Source organism: Anopheles maculipalpis (genome assembly GCF_943734695.1).
Source record: "Anopheles maculipalpis chromosome X unlocalized genomic scaffold, idAnoMacuDA_375_x X_unloc_1, whole genome shotgun sequence".
Lineage (NCBI taxonomy): Eukaryota > Metazoa > Arthropoda > Insecta > Diptera > Culicidae > Anopheles > Anopheles maculipalpis.
This window is the reverse complement of record NW_026060413.1, coordinates 690,795-700,794: the sequence shown is the minus strand read 5'-3', so window position 1 is coordinate 700,794 and position 10,000 is coordinate 690,795.

Sequence of the window (10,000 nt, the reverse complement as noted above, 5' to 3'; positions counted from 1 at the left end):
GTACGCCTGCCGTGACTGTCCTGCGAACTGGTCCCTCGGCGGTCTCGAAAAGCAGCTCCCGTCCCGAGAAGTAGCTGCGCAAGACTCGCTGGAGCGCTGACGGTACGCTCATCCGCTGGAGAGCTGCTGCAATCGCCGTCCAGCTGGCCGAGTTAAAGGCGTTCCGCACGTCCAGAGATGCCACCATCAGGCAGCGAGGGTCTCTGCCATTGGTGCGGTGGAACGTCCTCGCGTACAGGCCTCGCTCGACGACCCGCTGGATGGCCTGCACCGTCGATCGTCCGCGGCGAAAGCCATACTGCTCGGGCGACAAGCGGGGTGCACTGCTGTCCTCCAGGTGCTCGTTCAGGCGGTCGAGGATAATCCGCTCGAATACCTTCGGGACTGCACCCAGCATCAGCAGCGGCCGCCACGACGATGGCTCGCCAGGGGGTTTGCCTGGCTTCGGGATTAGCACCAGCCGCGCCGCCTTCCATGACGTCGGAAACTCTCCCCGCCGCAACAGGTCGTTGAACACCCGGGTGAAGACCTCCGGGTGCTCTCGGATCGCGGTCTTCACCGCCGCGTTGGGGATGCCGTCGAGTCCTGGCGCCTTGGACGATGCCATCCTGGCTGCAACGGCCAACACCTCGTCCTGCGTAACCGGCCGGACCTCCTCCGTGTCGCCCTCGGCTGCGATGGTAGGCCAATCGAACGGAGGGTGCGTCGGGAAAAGTGCGTCAACGATCGGCTGGAGTACTGCTCGGTCGGTTTCAGGTGGTGCGCGACTGCGCAGCTTGGCCAGCACCACCTTGTACCCGAGCCCGAATACATCGTTCTCCACCCCGTAAATGAGCTCCTGCATGCAGCGATCCTTGCTGCGCTGGATCTCGCTCGCCAGCATCCTCCGCGAGCTCAGGAGCTGGGCGGTCAGCGCGAGGCGCTCATCAGGCGGGGCGCTGCGACGTCGCCGTTCTGCAGCTTCGCACTCCTCCCTCAGCCGGTCGATCTCGGGTGTCCACCAGTACATCCTCGGCGCTTGGTGGAAGGTCGCCCCATGCACCCGCTCCATTGTGCCGTCGCACGCTGCAGTAAGCCCGCCGACCAGGTCTTCCGGTGTCTGCGCCAGCTCGAACCGTCCAATGGAAAGGGCGGTGGCGAAGCAGGAGCTATCAAACTGCGCAGTTTTCCACCGGGTACCGGCATGCCTGGCCGTGCCGATGTTGTTGTTCGGCGGCTGATGTCGTTGCCTACGGTGGTGTTGCATGCCATCTCCCGGAAGACCCACCTGAAACTCCAGGTAGGAGTGGTCGCTGTCGGAGAACCGCGGACTTACCCGCCAGGAATCGGGGCGCGCAATAGTGTGGCTGGAGAAGGTTACATCCACTATGCTTGGTCGTGCCACGCCGTTACCCTTGAACGTGGGTACGTTACCGCTGTTAAGCGTCCGGAGCCCCAAATGGTCTACGACGCTCTTCAGGTCTTCTCCCCTCCGTGACGTACGGGCACTACCCCAGTCCTGGCTCCACGCGTTAAAGTCCCCGGCAAGGACTACCGTCGCGTGTCCGATCAGCGACATCTCCACCGCCTCAAGGTAGCTGACAAAGTCGGCCCCGCTGGTGTTGTTGGGCGAAGCGTAGCAGCTGGCGAATGTTATGCCTGCAATGGTGGCTACAACTAGCCCTGGCGACGACGATCCCCATAGTCGCTGGATGGGGAAGGAGCCAGTGGCAATCACCGCTACGCTTTCCGCTTCATCATATGCCCATCTCGGGTTGGATCTTGGTGGCCGGTAGAGCTCGCAAGCAAGCACGACCTGCACTCCAAGCTCCCTAGCCGTCTGCAGCATCAGGTCCTGTGCTGACCGGCTCCGCCCAAGGTTGATCTGTAGGACCTTCAGTGTTGCCGGCAGGTCGGATGGCCCACCGGGTGAGGACCCTTGCACCTGGCGCAACACGGATCCTCCTGGCAGTGCATCGCCCGATGACCCGGCTTCCCGCAGCGAATGCAGGCGTCCGTGCGGTCGGCCTCGCTCCTGCACTTCGCCCTCCGGTGGCCGATCTCCAGACAACGGAAGCATCTCGGCTGCCGTTCGGTCGTCTGCAGTACTCGGCTGACCGGGCACAAGGTGAAGCTCACCTTGACGCGCTTGCCCACCAGCTTCTCTGCCATCCTCTCCGGCACCCGAACGCGCGCCACCTGCGTCCCGTTGTAGTTCTCCATCAGGCGCACCTCCTCCTCGCAGATGGTCTCGCCTGCAAGGGCCGAAAGTGCCTCCGCCACCTCTGTCGCCAGCGCTAAAGGGTCGATATAATCAACGCGAAGTGCAGCCCTTTCTGTGATCAATCGACAGCGAATCGCGGGGGTCGCTGCGTCGCAGAACGCCTTTACGGCGGAGAAGATCTCCCCCGAGTTCGCCCCCTCCGGCAGGTCCATCACAAGTCGCGAGCGGGTAGTTCGTCGTCCGACTCCCAGGACCTCGCTGAGGTGGGCCAACTCTGCCGACGAGCGCACGGCCCGGTAGACCTCTGTCCAGGTCTGTCCCTCCCCTGGGGTCACCTCGATGGCGTCGGGACGGCTTCGCGCTTGCCGAATCGACGGTCCTGACGTAGTCTTCGGCTGCTGCTGACGCTGCTGCTGCTGCTGCTGCTGACGCTGCTGCTGCTGCTGCTGCAATGTGCGAAGCTGCGGTGGCACGTAACGTTCGCCTCGCTGCTGCTGTTGCTGCTGCTGCTGCTGCTGCGGCAGGTGGCATTGCCGCTTGGACGAGCGGCCTTTCACCACCGTCGTCCAGAGCAGCTGTTGCTGTGGCTGCTGCTGCTGCTGCTGCTGCTGCTGCTGGCGCTGCTGCTGCTGCTGCTGCTGCTGCTGCTGCTGCTGGCTACACTGCTGCTGCTGCTGCTGCTGCTGCTGCTGCGGCTGCTGCTGCTGCTGGCTACACTGCTGCTGCTGCTGCTGCTGCTGCTGCTGCTGCTGCTGCTGCTGCTGCTGCTGCTGCTGCTGCTGCTGCTGCTGCTGCTGCTGCTGCTGCTGCTGCTGCTGTTGCTGCTGCTGCTGCTGCTGCTGCTGCTGCTGCCGCTGCTGCTGCGACCTCCGCTTAGCCTGGCTACGCTGATTGCGGCTGCGCTTTGTACGAGCGCTGCCCTGGCCACCAGGCTGCACCGACGCATGCAGAGCAGTCAGAGAGCGCATGCCCTCCTGCAGTGCCTCCAGCGTGCATTGCAGAGCCACCTCGCGCTCTCGGCTGAGACGCAGCTGTTCTGTCAGCGTCTCCACCTGCTTCACCAGGCTTTCCAGCATCTTGTGCTGAAGCGCCAACACGGACGTATCCTCGCCCTCAGGGTTCGCCGATGTAGATGCTGGCGTAGGTGCAGGTGCCTCCGGTACCGCTGCCTCCAACGCCACCACCGTCTGCTCCAGGACGAAGGCATCGGAGAACTCAGCGTCCTCTTCGTCCTCCGACAATACTACTGCCTCCACTGATCCCTCCGACCGTGGTGACACTGGGGAAGGAGGTGGGGAAGGGTTGGCCGACCATCCCCCGGGAGTGGACCTCATTCGCGAACCGGAGCGTAGCACCCGCCCCTCCATCGAAATTTCCGTGGTTGTTTCCAAAATCCGTTCGAAAATCCGGTTAGTGGTCTGCCGTCGCGTTGAAGTCTCCCGTTTCACCGTTCCCGGTCCCTGTGCGATAAGCGCCGGAGAACTATGCAATCCGCACTTTTGGGACCGTAACGCCCCGTAACGCCTTGGGTGTCCCGACTAAGCAGTGCCGTCACCGGCCGCTGGTGGTGCTGCTGTCGTCAGGGAGAGGTGGTGCGTGTCTTGGATGTGTGGTTCCACTACTGTCCGCGGGTGGCGCCACCAGCGAAAGCTCCCACGAAATGCAAGAGATGGCGCTGGTCGGTGTCTCGGCTATAAACGCTTCGTGTGATGGATGACGCACATACACACGCCACGACACACACGACGCCACTCGATGCGCGCTTTTCACTCGCCGGTTCACTGGTTGTTTTCCGCCTTTTTTCACAAGAAATCCACTCTCCGGTGCTGGAAAACGAATTTAATCGCACTTATGCGCACTAGCGTCCACTTTTTTGCGATTTTTTCGCTCACTTTTGCCGTTTTGAGGCTTTGAGGTTCCCCATACAAAGTGTATGGGGGCACTTTGCGCACTTGTTTGCCTCACTAAATCGTGTTCCAATAGCGTTCTTTCGCTTTGCAAACACTTAAAGCAACGTCTTTTATCGTTTATCGCTGGAATTCACACGCATTTATCACTTTTTACACCAAATTTTTGTCGCCAACGCGGAGCTGTACGGGAGCACGTCCGTTCGCCTCGAGATGTCAAACGCCACTACAGGGATAACTGGCTTGTGGTCGCCAAGCGTTCATAGCGACGTGACTTTTTGATCCTTCGATGTCGGCTCTTCCTATCATTGTGAAGCAAAATTCCCAAAGCGTAGGATTGTTCACCCTTTCAAGGGAACGTGAGCTGGGTTTAGACCGTCGTGAGACAGGTTAGTTTTACCCTACTGGTGTGTGCATTTGTGCTATCTTAACGGAATTCCTGTGCAGTACGAGAGGAACCACAGGTACGGACCACTGGCTCAATACTAGTTCGACCGGACTTTGGTATGACGCTACGTCCGCTGGATTATGCCTGAACGCCTCTAAGGTCGTAACCAATCCGAGCTGATAGCGCTTCAAACCCCCATAGGCAATCGTAAGCTAGCGGGCCTAACAACCCTCCGAGATACGCTGGCGCTGCCTCGCAGCCTGGCGCCTCATCCCCGCTTCTAGACTTGGCCGCATCGCGCAGGGTAGCACCGCACGTGTTAGTACCTGACCATAGGGAACACTGGTGGCAGCTGACCTCGCCGACCGTGGACTTGACTAGTTTCGATGCCTACCGACCGCCCGCAAACGACGGGACTTCAGGCTGGGAGCTGCGAGTTGTAGAGATGCGTTCGCATCGATCCTCTCAGGCGACCCATGCTTGGTGGTGTATTCGTGTGTACTGTCGCACCTTTCCGGGTGTGTTCAGTATGCACGATGAATGAGTTGGAAAACGAAAGACAGAGAGAGAATTGAAATGTTACTGAGCATATAAGCGAAGAGTGTGTGGGTTCATAAGAATGTTGATCATATGCAGTTGATACCGGTACGGGTCCGTCATTACTCCTCCACGGAGTGATGATCGGTTTGCTTGAAGGGGGCAATACGCATCGTTGACTTACCTACGGGTAACCCGCTTACGAGTGGGTCGATTGCTGTCGGGGCAAGCAATCGGGTTAGCGCCGTATCCGGATATAGAGAGTAGTATGGGGTGATAATGATTAACATGTCGAGTGATGGCTGCACCTCCTAGTGGAAAGTTCAAACGTGACGGTTGCTTCGCTACGGGGTACTAGGTACCTCTTAGAGGAGCAATGGAGTATGGAGTCCAAATTGAATGTTTGGACTTCAAAAATTTCTCTAAGTCCGGTACATAAATCCCTCACCCATAAGCTCACAAAATACATGCAATTGCATTAAAAATTTTGATAACCTAACAAGAGATGAAGGCAAGTCGAATTGGTTGGTGAGAAACCAAAAATATCACTAAGTTCGGGACTTGGGTACAAACCGAAAGTTAAAATGATGTCCCTGAACATGCATATAAGTTCGAGTATTGATATAATAAACCTAACAAGAGATGAAGGCAAGTCGAATTGGTTGGTAAGAAACCAAAAATATCACTAAGTTCGGGACTTGTGCGCAAACCGAAAGTTAAAATGATGTCCCTGAACATGCATATAAGTTCGAGTATTGATATTATAAACCTAACAAGAGATGAAGGCAGTCGAATTGGTTGATAAGAAACCAAAAATATCACTAAGTTCGGGACTTGGGTGCAAACCGAAAGTTAAAATGATGTCCCTGAACATGCATATAAGTTCGAGTATTGATATTATAAACCTAACAAGAGATGAAGGCAAGTCGAATTGGTTGGTCCAAAACCAAAAATATCTCTAAGTTCGGGACTTGGGTACAAACCGAAAGTTAATATGATGTCCCTGAACATGCATATAAGTTCGAGTATTGATATTATAAACCTAACAAGAGATGAAGGCAAGTCGAATTGGTTGGTCCAAAACCAAAAATATCACTAAGTTCGGGACTTGGGTACAAACCGAAAGTTAAAATGATGTCCCTGAACATGCATATAAGTTCGAGTATTGATATTATAAACCTAACAAGAGATGAAGGCAAGTCGAATTGGTTGATAAGAAACCAAAAATATCACTAAGTTCGGGACTTGGGTACAAACCGAAAGTGAATATGATGTCCCTGAACATGCATATAAGTTCGAGTATTGATATTATAAACCTAACAAGAGATGAAGGCAAGTCGAATTGGTTGGTCCAAAACCAAAAATATCACTAAGTTCGGGACTTGTGCGCAAACCGAAAGTTAATATGATGTCCCTGAACATGCATATAAGTTCGAGTATTGATATTATAAACCTAACAAGAGATGAAGGCAAGTCGAATTGGTTGGTCCGAAACCAAAAATATCTCTAAGTACGGGACTTGGGCACAAACCAAAACTATATACCAAGTGCCTGAAATGTCTATAAACCACACGAAGAACTCTTCACACACAGGTGCGCCTCATAACCTGGTTCAATGTATAAGACATTGGTTTCGGGGGATTTATTGAGAAGAAAATTTTTTTCTCTAACTTTGAGTAAAACTGTCTCAGAATACATATTTAACCACGAAAAGTGAACACCGACAGTAAATAGCAAAAGTCAACCGACCATCAAAGTTGTATGGCGGTGTAGGAGAAGAAAATCCAAGGTCGTTTAATTTAGGGACGTAAGACACGAAATCAAAATTTTGGCATAAAATCTAAAATAATCATCAGACAGTGGTCATCCAAGGCATATAAGAGTCGTCTAACGATGCTGAATGCAATAAGCAATAGCGACTTTTTAAAGATTTTTTTGGATTTTTGTCAAAATGTACCCTTCACAACTTGGTACAAGTCATAGGACATGGGTACCGGTATGACCGACGGAAGATTTTTGGACAAAAAATTTTTTTGCTCTAACTTTGAGTAAAACGGTCTCAGGATGCATTCTTAATCATGAAAAGTGATCTCCGACGGTAAATAGCAAAAGTCACCCGACCATCAAAGTTGCATGGCGGTGCAGGCGACGAAAATCCAAGGTCGTCTAATGTAGGGACGTAAGACACGAAATCAAAATTTTGGCATAAAATCTAAAATAATCATCAGACAGTGGTCATCCAAGGCATATTAGAGTCGTCTAACGATGCTGAATGCAATAAGCAATAGCGACTTTTTAATGATTTTTTTGGATTTTTGTCAAAATTTACCCTTCACAACTTGGTACAAGTTATAGGACATGGGTACCGGTATGACCGACGGAAGATTTTTGGACAAAAAATTTTTTTGCTCTAACTTTGAGTAAAACGGTGTCAGGATGCATTTTTAAGCATGAAAAGTGATCTCCGACAGTAAATAGCGAAAGTTACCCGGCCATCAAAGTTGCATGGCGGTGCAGGAGACGAAAATCCAAGGTCGTCTAATGTAGGGACGTAAGACACGAAATCAAAATTTTGGCATAAAAGCTAAAATAATCATCAGACAGTGGTCATCCAAGGCATATAAGAGTTGTCTAACGATGCTGAATGCAATAAGCAATAGCGACTTTTTAATGATTTTTTTGGATTTTTGTCAAAATTTACCCTTCACAACTTGGTACAAGTTATAGGACATGGGTATCGGTATGACCGACGGAAGATTTTTTGACAAAAAATTTTTTTGCTCTAACTTTGAGTAAAACGGTCTCAGGATGCATTATTAATCATGAAAAGTGATCTCCGACAGTAAATAGCGAAAGTTACCCGACCATCAAAGTTGCATGGCGGTGCAGGAGACGAAAATCCAAGGTCGTCTAATGTAGGGACGTAAGACACGAAATCAAAATTTTGGCATAAAAGCTAAAATAATCATCAGACAGTGGTCATCCAAGGCATATAAGAGTTGTCTAACGATGCTGAATGCAATAAGCAATAGCGACTTTTTAATGATTTTTTTGGATTTTTGTCAAAATTTACCCTTCACAACTTGGTACAAGTTATAGGACATGGGTACCGGTATGACCGACGGAAGATTTTTGGACAAAAAATTTTTTTGCTCTAACTTTGAGTAAAACGGTGTCAGGATGCATTTTTAAGCATGAAAAGTGATCTCCGACAGTAAATAGCGAAAGTTACCCGACCATCAAAGTTGCATGGCGGTGCAGGAGACGAAAATCCAAGGTCGTCTAATGTAGGGACGTAAGACACGAAATCAAAATTTTGGCATAAAAGCTAAAATAATCATCAGACAGTGGTCATCCAAGGCATATAAGAGTTGTCTAACGATGCTGAATGCAATAAGCAATAGCGACTTTTTAATGATTTTTTTGGATTTTTGTCAAAATTTACCCTTCACAACTTGGTACAAGTTATAGGACATGGGTACCGGTATGACCGACGGAAGATTTTTGGACAAAAAATTTTTTTGCTCTAACTTTGAGTAAAACGGTGTCAGGATGCATTTTTAAGCATGAAAAGTGATCTCCGACAGTAAATAGCGAAAGTTACCCGACCATCAAAGTTGCATGGCGGTGCAGGAGACGAAAATCCAAGGTCGTCTAATGTAGGGACGTAAGACACGAAATCAAAATTTTGGCATAAAAGCTAAAATAATCATCAGACAGTGGTCATCCAAGGCATATAAGAGTTGTCTAACGATGCTGAATGCAATAAGCAATAGCGACTTTTTAATGATTTTTTTGGATTTTTGTCAAAATTTACCCTTCACAACTTGGTACAAGTTATAGGACATGGGTACCGGTATGACCGACGGAAGATTTTTGGACAAAAAATTTTTTTGCTCTAACTTTGAGTAAAACGGTCTCAGGATGCATTATTAATCATGAAAAGTGATCTCCGACAGTAAATAGCAAAAGTCACCCGACCATCAAAGTTGTATGGCGGTGTGGGAGAAGAAAATCCAAGGTCGTCTAATGTAGGGACGTAAGACACGAAATCAAAATTTTGGCATAAAATCTAAAATAATCATCAGACAGTGGTCATCCAAGGCATATAAGAGTCGTCTAACGATGCTGAATGCAATAAGCAATAGCGACTTTTTAATGATTTTTTTGGATTTTTGTCAAAATTTACCCTTCACAACTTGGTACAAGTTATGAGACATGGGTACCGGTATGACCGACGGAAGATTTTTTGACAAAAATTTTTTTGACTCTAACTTTGAGTAAAACTGTGTCAGGATGCATTTTTAAGCATGAAAAGTGAACTCCGACGGTAAATAGCAAAAGTCACCCGACCCTCAAAGTTGTATGGCGATGTAGGAGAAAAAAATTCCGAGGTCGTTTAATTTTGGGATGGATAAAAATGGTCACTTGTGGTAAAGTGATGTTGTTCATTGGCTATAGTAAGAGGGTATGGTGTCGTGACACAAAAATGAAAAATGTATGGGAACGTGTTCTAAACACTGTCACAAGGTGCAAATCGAGTATCTAGTCGTACCTTAGACACCAGTTCGGGTAAATGAGCCTCTGCTTGGCTCATATGTATGGGGAAAAGTAAGGGTGACCGACATGTCCAAAGGTAAAAAGCGAAAATTCACCCGGCCCTCAGACTTGTATGGAGGTATAGGAGAAAAATGTGTCAAAGTCGTTTAATGTAGGGACGGATAAAAATGGTCACTTGTGGTAAGGTGATGTTGTTCGTTGGCTATAGTAAGAGGGTATGGTGTCGTGACACAAAAATGAAAAATGTATAGAAACGTGTTCTAAACACTGTCACAAGGTGCAAGTTGAGTATCTAGTCGTACCTTAGACACCAGTACGGGTTACTGAGCCAATGTTGTGCATAGCTAGGGTATCGGGACGATGCCCTAAAACCCTCAAAGGATTGTAGTGTGTTGGATGTTATCT